The sequence below is a fragment of the Condylura cristata genome, unplaced genomic scaffold, assembly GCF_000260355.1.
Source record: "Condylura cristata isolate star-nosed mole 26May11 unplaced genomic scaffold, ConCri1.0 scaffold00003, whole genome shotgun sequence".
Lineage (NCBI taxonomy): Eukaryota > Metazoa > Chordata > Mammalia > Eulipotyphla > Talpidae > Condylura > Condylura cristata.
In genome coordinates, this window is record NW_004567104.1 from 48,075,813 (window position 1) to 48,094,068 (window position 18,256).

An 18,256-nucleotide genomic window follows, 5' to 3' on the forward strand; every position below is an offset into this window, starting at 1 on the left:
TATGTTTCTCTCTCTCTCTCTCTCTCTAGTACTTTTATCCAATGTAACATTAGGCCGAAATAAAAGTTTGAGAGACTTAACATACATTTCCCATTAGCCCTGTATGATTAATAATTGGAAATGGATATCAGATCCCTTTGTATACACTGACGTTTTAAAGAAAAAAAAATGTTAAGGTAAATAATTGTAAATACAGGCCCTCCCTGGTGGAGCAAGGGGTTAGGGTGCAGCACTGTAAGCCCCAGCCCTGGAGGTGATCCTCATGGCGTGGCAGACCTCTCCTGACCCACCTGCTGCTCCCCTCAGCAGTGTACTTTTGTCACTCGCCCTACTCTGCTCCCCGTTCCGTCTCTGATGAATCCTCTCACCTCTCCTGCACCTCTGGCTTGTACCCCAGTTCTGTAAGCATAAATAAATCTTACAAAAAAAAAAACCAAAACACCAAAAGGTAAATACTGATCCATAGTTTGCAGAACAAAACACCAAATTCCTTTTTAAAGATTTATTTATTTTTATTGTGTAGAACTGGGGTGTAGGCCAGAGGTACAGAGGATTCACTAGACACAGAGTGGGGAGCAGAACAATAGAACCACTGAAATACACCACTGAGGGGAGAAGCAGGTGAGACAGGTCTGCTTCACCATGTGGGTCAGCTCCCTGGCAGGAGATTGAATTTGTGCTGAAGTGGCTGCCTATAGCTTCACAGTTCTGAGACTTGAGCCACCAGGGAGGTCCCTCAAAACATAGACTCTTGCCCTTTCAGGTAGCCTCAGGAATTGCAAACTACTGAGCAAATATTTAGTTACTATGGCAACAAATCACAAAGATTATCATTGCGTAATTATCCCTCAAAAAGCATACCTGAAGACAGTAATTTGGAACCCATACCTGTTTTCAGCCCTTCAAAGTAATTGTTCTTCAGTGCTTTCCACTCTCTATATTTACAACTTTATAATAAGAGGTCCTAAAAAAACATAAGGGGTCCTAAAAAATTGTAATTTCTGTTTAGGTTCTCTTTCCTTTTTGACTACCTCTCAAATCTCTGTATGTAGCTGCAATAGCTTAATGTGACTGCCATTCATGAAAAGAAAAAGAAAAATAGAAAATTATATATTCCACACACAGAAATGCTGTACTAACAGGGCACACAGACTTTTCAAAGTAAAACAGCCCCTTCTGGAAGAGTATACCAATTATGTGGCTAACATTAAGGCAACAAATTTCCCCTGCCTTCCTAATGCCATATGCCTGTCATTCTCTCCCTACAGTTTCCATTCACTGTTTCAAACATATGTTGCCACTTATTTGCCAGGAAAGGAATCTCTGAACTACCCCCTTTATGTATGATGAAATGGCAGACGGAATGGAGCCAGAGAGAGCACCATTAGCAGTTATTCACACTTCTGTTTTCTCTTAACTTCCTTTTCTCTAAAGTTAATTCCTCATATGCTAGAAGGGATGTGTAATCATAAAGACATCCGTGACTCATGCTTTAGAATATGGAACCACAATAATTCCCTGTAGAAGCCGTTTCCTCTTTCACTACAAAAGACCATCTTTTACAGTATGGAGGCTGATCAAACATAGGTGAGGGGCAACTTTGTCAAACACTCACCAGTATCAATATTCTTTTCTTTGCTAGCTATCATGCCTAGATTTTACGTACACTTAACCAGTCTTTTAATAAGGCACCTGCCCTCTGGAATCAGGTAGCTGGGGGACTGACTGCATTAATTAATGAGGAGATTATTTAAGAAGCAGAGGTTTTCTACCAAAGATGAGCTTTTAGTTTGTAATGATTATCCTCTTTTGGCTTACTGAAGCCAATCTATAGGTCAAGAAAATTGACACGGAATACAGTCATGTTATTGCTCAACTAAGATCCTTAAACTATATTTGGCAGCTATTACCAGGAACTTGGCCTCTTCTGGAAAAGGAAACAGAACAAAAAAATGAGCTTCTGTTTAAGAGCAGAAAGGAAATACAATAACTTGAAGAATCCAAAATACCAACATTTATGTTATAAATAAGAGTGATAAATTTTTTTAAAAAGTCTTGTTGAACAACTGACCACTAAATCTATAAAGTCAACTGCAAGATAGTTGAACATCCCCCCAAAGGGGGATGTTTTCAGCTTTTCCAGTCATGAAGATGGGTGACTGAAAGTTACCTAGAAGAATATGCCGGCATGCTTGAATCTGGGAAAGCTAAGAATAAAATATACTAAGTATAACCATCTTGGCTACATAAAGTACATACAGGAATTCTCTGGGTTATGAACACCTGACCTATGAATATTTTGTCTCTATAAAAAGCTCGCCTACATTCTGTCCCAAAGGATGATACCTGGATGGCAAGAGTATTTCCAGAGATACTTAATTTTCTTCAGTTGAATTGGTCAGGAGCTGCCATGGTATGGGAGGGAGGGAGGTATTCACCTGGAACTGATATGAAATCTGAACACATTTGGTAGTACGTATCATGTTTTATGTAAAACATAGGCTCCCAGTTAGTACACCAAAACACTAACTGACCTGAAATATAGTTTAAATTCTATAATCTTGCAAAAATATTGTCCTTAGAAGTTAAGTGGTAATAATCACATTATGAATAAATCTTCTGAGCTATAATATTACTGTGCCGCAATATCATCACAGTATTGCAGCTGCCTAAATATAGGTGTTCAGCTTTGTAATAGGTTTCCAAAATTGCCTAGTTTGGAAATTAACTCTATACTTAACACTGTTTCTTGGGAAAATATCTTACATGAAACCTTTGAAACAATCTTTTGCAAGAGGGTGTAGAGGATCGAAATATTTGCTTTCCTCCTTGCTGTGAGGATGCAAAATGAATTTAAGAAATGATATGCAACACAGACCTTAAAATCATCAAAAACAAAAAATAAGAAGTGATTAATCATAAAGGAAGAGAGCAGTAATCAGAAATAAGTGGCCAATCAATCCTCTTCTGGTCAGATCTAACACCAGATTAGCTCTTTAGTGCCTATACAGCTTTGGCACTCACAAGAGGAGCAAATGTCAAAGAACTTTACCAGAACTCCTAAGTGACACTTCTCTCACACCTTTCCATGTGCAGAACTTCTCCCTCTATATGGAAAGGGCATTTTATTTATATATTTTGTGTTACTCTCATGTTTCATACCAGTTGATCTCGTATCTCCTCTTCTGGATTAATATATCTCTAGCCAACAACTCTGTAAATTCTTTGAAGCAGGGAATCTGTTTTTATGCACAAAAATTTGATTATAGTAACAGGAAAGAAACTTTACTGTTTACTGAAGTCTATTAAATGCTGGCTTTATGTTATGAAATTTTCCTTTATATTTATCTTACTTTACAGAGTAGTACTTAATAAAGGAATACTGAATGTCAATCACCTAGTTTTAGTAGGAAAATTGTAACAAAATAAATAGAAATATTTGTGGATTTAACAAACAGGGAGTCAGATTTTGACCCTCAAAATACCTTTGGGGTTGGGGGTAAATTTTAATCTTATCTTCAAACATCTATATATTTTATAAAAGAATGTGGTAAACAAAAACCATTCTCAATCAACATAAAACTGTACTTCAATATAGAAGTCCAAGTCATTTATCTATAGAGCATAGTGGTTGGAAAAATTAAACATTTAGAAGTTACATTATGAAGACAGTAAACTCTTATAATGTGCACGGTAAGAATTAGCTATCTATTTTCATCAAACTATATAATTCTTAGATGACTACTATAATAGAAAAAAAATTCATAAAAGCTCATACCTTAAAAAGATATATCCTAGTTTTTGAGAGGGGAGAACAAGTGAAAACAAACCAGATAACGTTTTTAAACTTACCATTCAAAAAATACCTAGATTATAAAAACTTTTAGTTACTGGAAGTGGAGATACCAGGATGTAGAAGGATAGGTCCTGATAGACCCCAGATTTCCTCAAGGGAACATCTTGAGAGTACACACACACACAGTGTTCATCTAAGATGATTCTACTTGTACAGAAAATTACCAGCCAAAAGTGTACTCAGAGTTTAAATAAAAGAAAATTTAGAATAATCCAGTGTGTTTGTCTAAACTTTCTTACAATGTGAGAAATCAGGAAAATGAATTCATTTAATATAAATTTAACTAATAAGAAGGGGACCATAGTTATCTTAGACAGCAGACCTATTTTCCTATTAACATACAGACTTAAAAACTAAAATCCAAACTTTGCTAATATTTGAGCTTATATTTGGGATACTGGTTATATCTGACAGTTGAAATACTGCTGTTGGTCAATTAGTAGAGTGAATGGAAATGCTGATAATTAAAAAAGCATATGAGGTTAAACTAAAACTCTATTTCTTAGCATAAAGGACTAAGATATTGTTTCCAACATATTACTTTTACATATTCCTTTTAGATGATGTTTCCTACATAGTTTTCAGATTGAGTTTTAGTATTAGATTATATTCTACAAATTCCATTCTTTGGTGGAATTAGATAATCTAAGCTATTGTCTCAAAAACAAAAACAAAAATCCAACAAAGTAAGCTAATCCGTGTAAGGCTGGCTTTTGCTTTGCAAGCACTTTTGAATTCTCTAAACTTAAAATTGTATGTTTTTCATGGCATCTTGGGTACAGAAAACAAAGTGCAGGATGCTCCACATAAAGTTGGCATTGCAGAGAAATAATCCACCAGTATAAAGGTGATTTAGAAAATTACCTCTAGGAACTATTCTCCTTGAACTATAGCATTGGGAATAAGGGGAGAAATGAACTCCATTAAGTATTCATAATAACAAGTTAGCTCACTGGAGAATTTGCAGCCCCAAATCATACTAACTGGGTGGTCTAAAACAAAAGATCTGGGACTTAGAGGTTCTGAGCTGAAAATGCCCTGGCATCCAGCAAAATAAATGTAAATCCTCTTTACAGGAAGTCACCTTCAACCCACAGTTCAAAGATTTCCCACATATGTAGAGCTATATAAAGCATGAGCTCATATTTTAAAAAATCCAAACATATGAGTTATAAGTCAGAGAAGTGATAGCAGAATCAGAACTGCTGATTTTTAAATTATTGTTAAAAAAGAGATTATAGAGAACTAGACAAAATTAGGGGAAAGAAAAGAAGCTTTATGAAAGAAAAAAAATTGTATACACAATGAGAATTAGTGAGCTGGAAGAAATCATAAAAGAATATACTCTGAAGGGCTAATGAGGCAGAAGTACTGTTCAGGGATAGAAGGGCATGGTCTCATCTAAGTTTTATAAGGCATGAAGAGAAAAAGAATGCTCAGAAGCTTTATTTTACCAGTTAATTTTGGCTGAGAATTTTCTAGAACTGAAAAGAGACAGTGAGCTTCAAGCTTCAGATTTAGGAATCCCATTGAAACCCGGGAAGAATGAAGTTATACTATACTTCAGTGCATTGTAATGAAATGGCAGCATTAAAAAGATAGGGAAAAAATCATAAGAGCAGTCAGAGAGAAAAGGGATTACAATTATATCACAATACTTTTCAACAGCAAGGTAGGAAGCCAGTAATAAGCAAAATAATCAAAATGCAGACAGAGAACAAGTGATAATCCAGAATTCTGTAAAAATCTTCCTAAGAAGAAATGTAAAACATTGACTAACAGAAAAATGATAGTTCATGATAATGCCCTATGGAATTAAAAAAAGATATAACTACAATATATAACAACAATATGTAAATTGAGAGGGTATGCTTAGAGTTCGAGTGCTTTGAAATCCTTAAACTTTTGGAAAATTAAAAATACCAATCAGTTTTAGACTTTGATATTTAATTTGTGAGGTAGAATTTATAGGTAATTAATTCCTTAAAGAATAAGAATCATGTGCAATTTCCAAAACAGACAGGGAGAAAATTCAAAAGAAGCCAAGGAATGAGATAAAACAACAACAAAAAATATTAAAAAAAGAACTAGCAAATATGATGGCATGAGCAAATCAAAGAGGATCAATGATCTGTATAATGTATAATACAGACTAAATGTTTTTGGTCGAAAACAGACTAGATTAAAAAATTCTGACAACAATAATAAGCCCCCTGCCTCCACAGAAACTGTTTATAAGTGACTTATTTAAACATGAACACAATATAGTATGCTAATATTAGACAAAAGGGACTTAAAGGTGACAAGCATCTTTACTAACACTTCAAGGTCCAGGTGAAATGCTATTATGAAGACCATTGAGATTTTACAGAAAATCTTATTTCACCAAACTCAGCATCCAAATTTAATATATGTTTTCTTGGCGTTTTTTATGTGTTTGTTTTATCTATCCATCCCAGTGTTTGTTTTATCTATCCATACCATCAACATTTAGGCAGGGACATGTTCTATGTTCCCTGACCAGCTTGCATGAACTCACCATTGTGATAAACACACAAAAGGTACTAAACAAACAATTGTTGAATACCTTTTTTTTTTTTTAAGATTTATTTATTTGTGCATACAGAACTGGGGTACAGGCCAGAGGCTCAGAGGCAGTGAGAGGCTTCACCAGAGACAGAGTGGGAAACAGAACAGGCAGATCAACGAAGTACACTGCAGAGGGGAGCAGCGGGTGGCCAGGAGAGGTCTGCCACACCATGTGGTCACCTCTGGGGCAGGCGGTAATCAAACTCAAGCAAAAGTGGCTTTAAATTCTCAGAGCTGTGCTTTAACCCGCTGCATCACCAGGGAGGGCCCTGTTGAATACCTTTTAAAAAAACACAATGGATGCAGATGAAATCTGGCTCTTGTGTTCCTATTAAACATCTTCTTCTTCCCTTTACTTACCTAGCTCAATCTAAAAGGGAAAATGTTCTTGTTCATTGAATTCCATGCCAGTGAACACATACTATGAACAAAGGGAGATTTTCCTATCAGGAATTTTAACAGTATTTTCTCATTTACAATACTTAATTGGATAATATAGAACCTTTCCTTTATGCCTCTTGAGGCATAAAAATATTTATGAAATGTATCAGCTGGCAACCACCCTTCTTCACCTGTCAGATTCCTAACACACTGGTATAAAATATGACTGCCAATTTGCATGCACAAAAAAGTGCTCTCTTAGTTGTAGAAGTTCACCATGAATGAAAGAAAAGATATTACAGTTAGTTTTTGGGAAGTAGATCCCCTATTCCTGATCTAAAAATTGAATTACAGTTTTTTCATTTCCTGTTGTGATTCTTGGTGACTATGAAAGGCTGCATGTGTACTTGTGTAAATGTGTATGTTTGAAGCAGCGAGGAGGGAAAAGAACAAGGTGATAGTAAGATCAATGACAGAGTAGTCTGATATGGCTGCCTAAAATGCTAAGAAAATCCATGCTCATCAAACATACAAGGAATCTACAAAAAGGGAGGATAATCCTGATACAATGAAATAATTTGTTCATTCTGAGCAGTAAATATTTACACACAGGGCTGAGAAGATTCAAGTTAAAATCAAAGACGAATAGTGGAAGATTCCAAATAAACTGTCTTCAAATAAGTAAAAACCTGTTATGTCAAAACAGTCTTTGCACAATATATCTCGATGGAAACCAGGAATAGATGGAAGCTAAAGGAAGTCAGTTTCCAGTTTCAATGGATAGCACTTGTTGGGGAATTAAGCCCTTGGAGCTGTTCATTACTTAATAATGACAACTGGAATATGCATACACCAATTTCCTGAAAGTTGAAATTCTCACTCCAGAGAGAATTCACTCTAACAGTAGACACAAGGTTTTTGTATATTCCTTCTAAAACTAAATTTTATGATGTAGCTTGGATATCTACTAATATGAATTATATTTGATTATACAATGGCCAAGTACAAAATAACCAAATGTGTGGGTCTCCCTGGTTGCACAAGGGGTTAAGTCTCAGTACAATGAGGTGATCAGCAGCCACTATAGCACTGAGTTCAATCCTTATCAGGGAACTGACCCACAAGACATAGCATACCTCTCCTGTCTCACCTGCTGCTCCCCTCAGCAGTGTATTTCAATCTGTTTGGTCTGCTCCTCACTCTGTCACTGGTGAATCCTCTCCTCTCACCCACCTCCCCACCACTGGCCTATAGCCCAGTTCTTGGATGCATACCTAAATCTCTAAAAAATAACAAAACAAAAAACACTAAAATGACCAAATAAATGTGAAGCACATAAAACAATGATATTCAGCGGTAACACATAAATAACATTAAAAGCTTAGAACTCTCCATTAAAGACCTATAATTTAAAAGAAACAAAGAATTGTATTTTTAATCCATAAACTGGACAACTTGCTCATTAATGCTCCAAATTAGTTCTAACAAGAAGAAACCTAGTTTTAACTAATTAGTTAACACTAATTAGTATTTCAAACGTAATTATTCTAACAGTCTTAATCACATTTTTTAACAACACTCTTGCTTGTCTTTGCTTTCTAGATGCTTTATTCCCTCAGGTCTTTTAGCACCATTTCAATGAGTTTATTGTATGATTATGTTTATTCTTGGTCATTGCTCTACATGAGTTTCAATTATAAAAAAAAAAAAAAACCATAAATTCAACTTACCGATCTGCTTTACCTTTAATTGGTCAACTATCCTATGGCATTAGAAATGTTCTAATAACCTCCAACTAATAAAGCCTGTTCAACAATACTTTCAAACCCATATAGATCTTTCTCCCCAAATGTTTCCCTTGAAATCATGTCCTACAACTATACAGAAAAATCCTCCTGAGTAGTTTCTTTAAAAGGCCTACCTTGTGATGTAAGGGGTTAAGTCTCAGCCTATGAAGCTATCTGTAGCTACTACAGCACAAATTCGATGCCCAGCCAGGGAGGTGACCCACATGGTGCAGCAGAACTCTCCTGCCTCACCCATTGCTCCCCTCAGCAGTGTTTTTCAGTAGGTCTGCCTATTCTGTCCCCTACTCCATCTCTGGTGAATCCTCTGTCTCTGGTGAATCCCTCTTTTCTCCTACATCTCTGGCCTAAACCCTAGCTCTTGTATGCTTGAATAAACTTTTTAAAGTGCATTATTTATAAGAGGCATGAGGGGACAAACTATTTGACAAGGTCCCTTTAAAAAGTGGATTAGACAAAACATCAAGAACAATCTGTACTGGCAAGGGACAAAGAAGATGACCTAATAGGTCTTTTCTGTCTAATTTCTGTGATTCAAGGATTTTTTTTTTAAACTTCTGCAGTAATACTTATGAGTTCAACAATTTCTCAGAACTATTATTAGTTACCAAGGAAACGCAACATGTTTGCAGAAATAAATAAGCAAGTGGACTGTACCTAAATAGCAGACTTTTCCTGCTTCTCCATTTAATAATCTTATAGTGGAACCATATTATCAATTCTCCATTCTTTCCAAATCGTTGTACTCACCTACTGATATACTTGGTTTATGCTCATATAAACCAAGACCAGGAGTTATCTGACCAACAGAAGAATCCCCACTAAGTAGACTTTCTTATTTCACTTGGTGAGAACCAAAACTCTAGCAATTTCAGGGGGGGACAGCTGGCAGTGATTAGTTTTGTAACCACCATTTCCAGGAAAAATAGGCAAATACATATTTTAAATTAACTCAGTATCTACAGAAAAGTCACAAGCATGGTTAAAATATGCATGACAGAAGACACAATATATAAAATTATGGCTGCTATGTTTGCCTTAGAAAAACAAGAAAAATAGCACTTGAGTTGTTGATAATTGTCAGCTTTCAGGTGGAAGATATAGGTTTAAATTTGTCTACTTTTCTGCATTTTCCAAATAATGATGGGCACTAATTTATTTTCAAATTAATTTTTTAAATGTCAGTCATTTTAATGTTATCAGGGGGCTTCTCATTCCCTGAATTGTTGCTGTAATAAGCCAGTTCTCAAGAATACTTGTTAGTGTTCTAAAATCAAAGTCAGCTGAAGTATGAATAGAAATAGTTGAGTGTTTGGAAACTTCAAAGGCTCTGGAGGCCTGGAATAAAAGATTTGGGTGCAGATAAGGTTGTAAATTCATTATAATCCCATCACTCTCAGATCACAGTGTAGGTGCTGCACTCCTGAGGAGGTGATATATTTTGTGGGGACATTAGGTAGCTACAGTGAGGCAGACTGCCACCTGGGAAACAGAAAGTGAAAGGAAGATGTTGGTTAGAAAACTGATTGCTCCTGGCAGGGAGAGGTGCTTTCACCTTCAGGCTTCCTTTTGGCTCCACATTCTAAATTTGCCCACCTGTAGGACTCAGTTCCTTTAGCCTCCCTCCTAAGTTGAACAGCAACAGGAGAGAATTATAAGCACAGGACACATCATAGCAGGCAAGCCCAGTGCTTAGGAACAAACTTATCCTGAAAGAAGCCTATAAATGACAGGATGTCCTGTGAAGTGAAATAACTTAGCAGCAAACGCTCACACTTGTCAATCCAAGTGCAGCTTACTGCCGGGCAGAACAGAATTCTGCTGCCCTTCGTGCTGTCCTAAATCTGTGCCCATCTGTTCAGCTTCTCCTATGGGGCCCTGCCCACAACAGAGTTGCTTTGCTCCTTATGGTGTTTCCACCTAAACCAGTTTATAGACATAAAGTAGCAAAAGTGTCACATAGAAAGTTAGCTTGCAGCAGCAGACCTTCCAGGGAGCAGTGAGCAATGCACATTATCTTTGATGAACGAAAAGAAAGAGTAGCGAAAATTGTGGACAGCTACAATTATGTCCAGTAAATTATGAATATTGTACCTCTAACACTTTGTCAGATGATTGAAAGACTTCACAAATAACAGGAGACAAAGGCAGGAAAAGAGGACATTTAAGAAAATAAGAGCATTTCACTAGAGGGAAATGGCTTTGATATGTGTAATGATATTTTCAAACAGTTGAACAACCGTAGCACAGTGGATCTTACTAATAATTAGTTTCTATAGTCATGTTATAACCTCCTAGCATTAGCCTGAATGATGGAAGTTGCTGTTCCTCCAATGCTTGGCTGTCCAACAAAAGTGATTCATATTATTCAACTGAATCAATACTTCCCTGTTTCCCACCCTGTCACCTACAAACTTCCTTTTACATATTAGATAGCACACTTAGCTAAGTAGAAAATTTCTTTGTACCATTTCCAAAATCAACTTAAAGCTACTTGCTGATTTAGACCACAAACACATATTACTAACTGTAGAAAAGAATTTAATTTCTAGGTCTAGTTATTTGTAGGAAATTCCTTATTATAAAATGAGAATAGTGGGCCCTCCCTGGTGGTACAATGGATTAGGACGCAGCCTGCAAGCTAGGAATAGCCATTTCAGTGCAAGTTCGATCCCTGGCCCTGGAGGTGACCCAAATGGTGTGGCAGACCTCTCCTGGCCCACCCATTGCTTCCCTCAGCAGTGTAATTTGTCTATCTGCTTATTCTTCTTCCAACTCTGTGTCTGGTGAATCTTCTCAACACCCCTGTGCTTCTGGCCTGAACCCCAGTTCTGTATGCATAAATAAATAAATCTTAAAAAAAAGGTAAATAAATAAGATACAGACTTAAAAAAAAATGATAAGAGACCTATAACACAGACAGAACTAGGCTAGGAAGTAAATTTTCTGAGTGGAGACCAAGGCACAGGGATCATAACTTTTGTTTTTGTAATAAACATATGTCAGAAGCCAAGAAAATAAAAAAATACACAAAGAGAATGGTAAAAGAATGAGGAAAGGAAATAAAAATCTATTCATCAGCTTATGTGGCTAATGGAGCACAATGCCAACCGCTGGCTGGAGTTTACCATAAAAGACCCAGAGTGCTTGTTTGTCAATTAGAGCACCATTCCTCAAAACACCTGACTTTCATCTGCAGGAAAACTGTCATAATATTCCAATTTATTAAGAATAAGGCAAATTACAAACATACTTAAGAATGTCATCTTAGTAAATATACAAGTCCAAGATGTATCCAATTGAATAACACTCCCTAGGGTTAATCATGATATAATTAGAGTGGCTCTAGCTATATAAAAAATTCTCTGTGAAGAGGGTAAGTACTAATTTTTTTGGTTAACTCTTAGAGATACGAGCTTCTCAATTATATCAGAACACTTATTATCAACACCTCTGAGAGATTCTAAGCAAACCTTTTAGGAGACTAAGTTACATATAAAGAGTGGGTGAAATTTCTGCATTGCTAACTTTATGGGCAGTGTGACCTTGATCAAGTCATTTTATACCTCCAAATGTGAAAAGTATAGATAACAATAGCTTGGATGTACTGTGCAGATTAAATGACAAGGCACAGTTAGAATACTAAGTACATTCACTCGAATGCACTAAATAAGCTCCTCAACAAGAACTTTTGGTTTCCAAGGAAAGTGGTTTCACACCATGACCTCAGTTGTAACAGTGAATCATAGATAGGTCAGAGTTCTCTGCTTCAGGACAACAAAGTAGCAGGTAGTGCATACAAGGGGTAGGAGTCATAATCCTATTTTCTCTTGCTCCAAGAACTTTAGACAAGTCTACTCACTTTTCTATTCTTTAGCCAGAAAGAAAAAGAGGGAATAATATAATCTTTCACAGGAGAAGTGAGAAGTCACAATGAAAATAAATGCGAAGCATGAATAGAAAAATGTGAGAAAGAAATAAGCAACTCAGTGTTCTGAAAGCTTTGTACCCACTGGAGCAGAAGGGAATCACAACAAATTATAAAAATACTGGCTTGAGGTAAAGATAACTTGTGTTACCAGTTTGGAGCTTGGGTTCAGGTATTTATGTTTCAACTTACTTTAACCATCATTTTACCTCATTTATAATAAATTTAGTAGAGAAGTCTGAAAAAGAATGTTTAATAAGTCAAGTATAGAAAACTAAAAAGATTCAGTCTCCACAATACAGAGTAACAGAACCAACAAATTAACATCTAAAATCTCAACATAAAACTGCATAAAATTGGGCAGTCATTTATCTTAAACAATGTATGTGAAAAGCAGGGGTGAATTTAGGTTTCTTGATAGACAGATAGAATGAATCCAGCGCACTGTCAAAGTGAGCCCACAGTTTAACAAAGATGACACATTAACTTTTATGCCCTGAATCTTTTTTCCACACCATTTTCATTAATTATATATTCTCTTCAACCAGTCCTTCTCCACTCCATACTAAGAAGAAGATTTTCATTATTCCTGTTTGACAAAACATGTGGAAGTAATTCTATAGAACATATGTACATCATAATAGGAAGCAATCCTATTTTAATGTAATTTAAAAGTTAAATAGATTCAAGTTATTAAAACTACTCAATTCATTCAAAGTTTGCAAATAAGACAAACAGTTCCTAATCTATTTAGCAGATTCATATAGTTGGCTAGGATTTTAGAGATTACTTCTCTTACTGATGTGCAAAGTAATTAAAGGCTAATTTTCATTTATCAGAAGTAGGATTTATACAAATAAATCTTTCCCATACAGGGTAATAGGCTTAATTCAGTCTTATTTGGTCAGTTTCTTTTTCGTCTCATATCTATTTTGTTTTTACTTTGCTGGTAGAAGAGAACAAATGGATCAAAACTGTTTCTAAAGTTCTATTTGGACACTGTGTCTTTAAATTACAGCACAAACATTAAATTTCCCTAATAAATATTCTTCCTGCCAAATAAACTGAATTGCCTTAACTACTTTACGTTAAAACAAGGCATGCAGAAATGAAGAACGAGAAGGTTCTTTGAGGAAAAACACTGGGGGGAAAAAAGATTTCATCTGGCCTTCCCATCATCACTTGAAGAATTGTTTGGTAGTTACATCATCAGGAAATAAAATACTATCCTCTGAGGACCCCAACTCTTTACAAAGGGGAAAGAGGTTTGAAGTCTAAATCACCCCAGGAAGATGTCTCAGAGTAAAAATAAAGACTTCTGGTTTCCTTCTCCCACCTCCCTGCAGCAACCAAAAACCAATTGTGTAACAAAAATGTATTTACCTAAGTTTAAATAAGAATAGCAGAATGTGCACTTAAAAAACCTAAGCAGGGCCCTCCCTGGTGGCGCAACGGATTAGAACGCAGCATTGCAAGATAGTCACAGCCGCTTCAGAGCAGGCTCGAACCCCGGCCCCGGAGGTGATTCACTTGGCCCAGCAGACCTCTCACGTCTTGTCAGCTGCTCATCTCAGCAGTGTACTTTGTCGATCTTCCTGTTCTGCTCCCTACTCTTGTCTCTGGTAGTCCGCTCACCGCCCCTGCACCTCTGGCCTGTACCCCAGTTCTGTATGTATAAATGAATCTTTAAAAAAAAAAAAAAAAAACCGAAGCAATAACAGAAGCTTTAGAGCCCTACAGGGAGAAATGTTACAAGTGGACCGTAGATCAACTACGACCCCCAGTGACTAGGCTAGCCCGGCAGGAGGGCGCCGGCATACCCAGCTCACCGCGGGGAGCACAGGGTACCGACAGTCCGTTCACACGGTCGGAGCGTCGGCAGAGCCAGGGCGCGTCGCAGCGCCGCCGTCGCCGCCGCGTTTCTGGCTGTCACGGGCGCCCCCGCCGCCCGGCCGCACACGCGGAGCGCCTTATAAGGCAGTGCAGTGACGTAAGGCCCATAGGCAGGGCGCGCAAGGCGCCCCGCTCGCATTGTTCGGGCGACTCCCGGAGCGCGCACAGCCCGCTCGCAGCGCGCCGCGACTGCGGTCCCCGTCCGGCCCCCGCCGGCCTCGCGGGCCCCGGCGCAGGCAGCTCAGGTAAGCCGGGAAAGCCGCTCAGCTCCAGCCGGGGCATTGCAGTCAGACAGTCAGATAGTCTATAGGTGGCTTTTAAAGTTATCATCACGAACCGCAGACAGGTTTCGAAAAGCGCATCCAATGAACTCTGGAGATTCAAACCTTTCCAACTCGCACAGAACTTGAAAAAAAAAAAAGTTTTCTGCCATGGAGAAAATGGATTTGGGATTTAATCTTAAATGTTGAGAGGTGGGGGATGACTATTACATAGGTTTTTCAAGAGAGATACACACTGAATCCTGCGTGCATTGAGAAATCTTAGGGAGAAACTGTTGGGGGGGGGAAATATATAATACAACTCTGTCTTCCTGATCTTATCTTTCCTAGGACTAAAAGCTCCTTCCCTATTTACAAGGACAGAGTGGAAACATTGCCACAGGGGATTTGTTAGTGCCATTTCCTACCTACACTGCTCCTTTACAAATCTTCACATAAAAGACTAGAAAGACACATAAGAATACAACTTATCGTTTAGAATGAATCTCACTTAAAAGTAAAACACTTTGAGTTTTAAAAAAAAATCTAAAAATGCTATTGTGCTTTAAAAGCATATCAGTTTGTACAGCAAATAATTATGTTTTAAGTTTTATTTCAGTTCTAGTCAATTGGATAAAAGACAAAATGCACTTTAAAATTAAAGTCTAATGTCTGTAGAGTAACATTTTCAACAATATTTTATTATGTTGAAAGATGAATTTAAAAGATAAATCCTATAGAAATTGTTAATATTAATTGTTGCATCTGAAATCCGAAAAGGCAATTGCTTAAGTCAATCCTTTACAAATGATATTTAAACACATTGGCAAATACTAAAAATCCACATACAATTTTACTTTTTTTAAAAATCATCAGGAGAATTAAAAATAAAACATATTATGTCAAGTTTAAAACACTGGATAAAAAATGACTGACTTATCGCTCAATTTTATTAGGTCGGCATATTAAACAAAACAAAACATAAGACCTGTTACAGAATTATTTCCTCTTAAAATAGGCTCTGTGTCTTATTTGAAATGTTATTTCAAATAAAACAGTACTTTAAGAGTATGTCCAAAATTTGAGATACATCTTTCTAGTAATTCCTGTAGCTGAGTTTTTTAAATTATATGGTTGGTGTCTACCATTTTTACTTCACAACAGTATTATTTTGTGTTGTTTGTTTTTGATAATTTTGGAGCAATGCAAGACTGGTATTAGTGTTCTAAAAGAAGAGTGGTATGTTATTTGGCCTGAAGATAAGCTGTATTAAAAGTTGGTATTGAGAAGAATTTCCCCTAAACTATTATTTCCAATCTAAGGAAGCCTACCATAATGAGATGGCAACACCCAGGTCACTGTGGGGAAGTACAAAATATGCAATAGAAAAGTTGTTTATTTGATACAGGCTGTAATTGGAAACTGAAAAAGCCCTGTCTTGAGAAAAGGTATTCCACTCTTTTGATTCTAATATAGGAGGAGAGAAGCAGAAACCATCAATTATTGTTTCAGCTATACCTAAAGTACCATCTGTACCATAAACTATAGCTCAACTGTTGAAAATCATAACCTCTATCAAAGCTCTAACAGCTGTTTCCCAGAGTCTGCATTATGTTTTTAAAAGCAGGTCAGTTTTAAGATTTTTTTAAAATGACACACAGCAGTAGTCCACACCGCCCACCCCCAACCCCATCTATTAACTAAAGCATGAGTCAAAGAACAATAATCCATTAAGATCCCTTTTAAAACTGAAAGTTAAGATTTATCATGAATACATTATCTCACAGTGGGTTTTCTAATTGAGTATTTCTTAGTTCTTGAGAAAAAATCTGTATGATGGAAGCATGAAACATGTTTTAGATTTGTGAATGTTAATTTGTACTTTTCCAAATAAAGGACATTAATTTTATGCTTAATTAGATTTATTCTTTTATGGTGATTTTCTTTAACTGTAAGCACTGTTATTTTTTGTGATATTTTCCTAATCTTATGATGGAATTGATGGTGTAGCCAATATGAAAACATGAATCAAGTTTAGAACTTCTTAGTTTTCAAGTTCACTTCTTATTCCCATTAATTTACTTTCTCAAAGTAATGAATTTAAAGGTTTACCAGTGTTCTCTCCTCCCCCAAAATACAAGGAAATATATAGGTTTTTAAGCATAAAAGTGAAAATGGGGAGGAAGAATAAAATTCCATTAATTCTTTTTAGGTCATGTTGTGTCTGTATTTGGTGCTTCAGGGCAAAGTAAATGCTTTTACTAGGTGAACAGAGATTAAAAAAAAAATACAGCCTCCTATTTAAGAAAGAAAGGAAGGGGCGGAGGCTGCAAGAGAACTGTTTATAAAAGAGTGGATATTGAGGAGTAATAATCAGAGGATATAAAGTAATATTGTCTCCCTCAACCTGCTTTAGGAATTGAAATGTGTTGTTCACTAAGCCAGTCATTATCTTTGAAATTTTAACATGTTTTATCCCCTTGGGCACATCATCAACTTTAAGAGATTCTTAAAGTTTATTTAATTTGTATTAACCATGAATTTAGCTTCAACTTAAACTGACTGTGTTTGGTTTCTACACATTAAGTTTAGATAAGGTTTTAACCATGAAGAGACACTACATATGAAGCCAACACAAACTTTGAGAGAAATCTTTCTGTGACTGCTTCTGCCATCACTACAGTATTGCAGGCCACCAATCCAATCACGGTTGTTTCATGTAAGCTGCCAAGAATTTTAGAACTTCCTCTGGTTGGTCAGTTTGAGCTTCAAATGTTAATCTGAGTCCATCATTACCAACATCATTGGAAGCCCTAACATCTTTTTTTTCTTAAAAGTAGAACTGAGGTTCTCTGTCCTTGACTTTCATCTACACTAAAGCTGCCTCTCTGGGAAAGCTGGGCAAACAAAGTAAAAACTCTCCAAGTCCCTTGGTTCTTTTTCAGCTATGGAAAAAACACTCCTTTTTTCATGCATGTTCTCTCAGATGCTTTCGTAGAAGGGACAACAGAAGTTTTCTGAACCCAAGAACAGAGAATAACACATTAGCAGTGTGTTTTCCTTTAATCTAACCATTCCTATGCCCACCAGCTCCAAAATAAAACTAACTTTCAAGGATATAAGTATTACATTTTACTGACAAGCTTGGGGAACAGCATGTCTATATATGTTTTGGGGGATATGAAGCAAGGAGGTGGTAGAAGAGTGGGTTAGTGCATCATTGGGACAGGGAAGGGTGCAGACAAACATACACCAACTCCTTGATTCTGTTTATGGTAACTACTGATTCTAGTAAAGGACAGTTATTATCAGTAAGACAGAGTGTACATTACATGAGAATAGCAAAACATTCACATCTACAGATGTGAATATAAAAACTACCTTAATTTGGCCCTCCCTGGTGGCGCAGTGGGTTGAAGCACAGTACTAAGAAGCTAAAGCCACTTCCGCATGACTTCGATCCCCGCCTGCCCCGCAGGTGACCACATGGCGTGGCAGACCTCTCCTGACCTGCCCGCTGCTCCCCTCAGCAGTGTACTTCGTC

The 18,256-nt window shown here is 36.8% G+C and overlaps 2 protein-coding genes across 2 annotated transcripts in view; one reads left to right on the forward strand and one right to left on the reverse strand.

Moving 5' to 3' along the window:
• Window positions 1-18,256, reverse strand: part of CMSS1 (cms1 ribosomal small subunit homolog (yeast)) — a 326,190-nt gene that overhangs the window by 261,211 nt on the left and 46,723 nt on the right. The gene's annotated exons all lie outside the window — the stretch shown is intronic.
• Window positions 14,564-18,256, forward strand: part of FILIP1L (filamin A interacting protein 1-like) — a 30,908-nt gene continuing 27,215 nt past the window's right edge. Inside the window, exon 1 of the mRNA XM_004675256.2 lies at window positions 14,564-14,697. The gene's annotated coding sequence lies outside the window, so the exon portion shown is untranslated. The remainder of the gene's footprint in view (window positions 14,698-18,256) is intronic.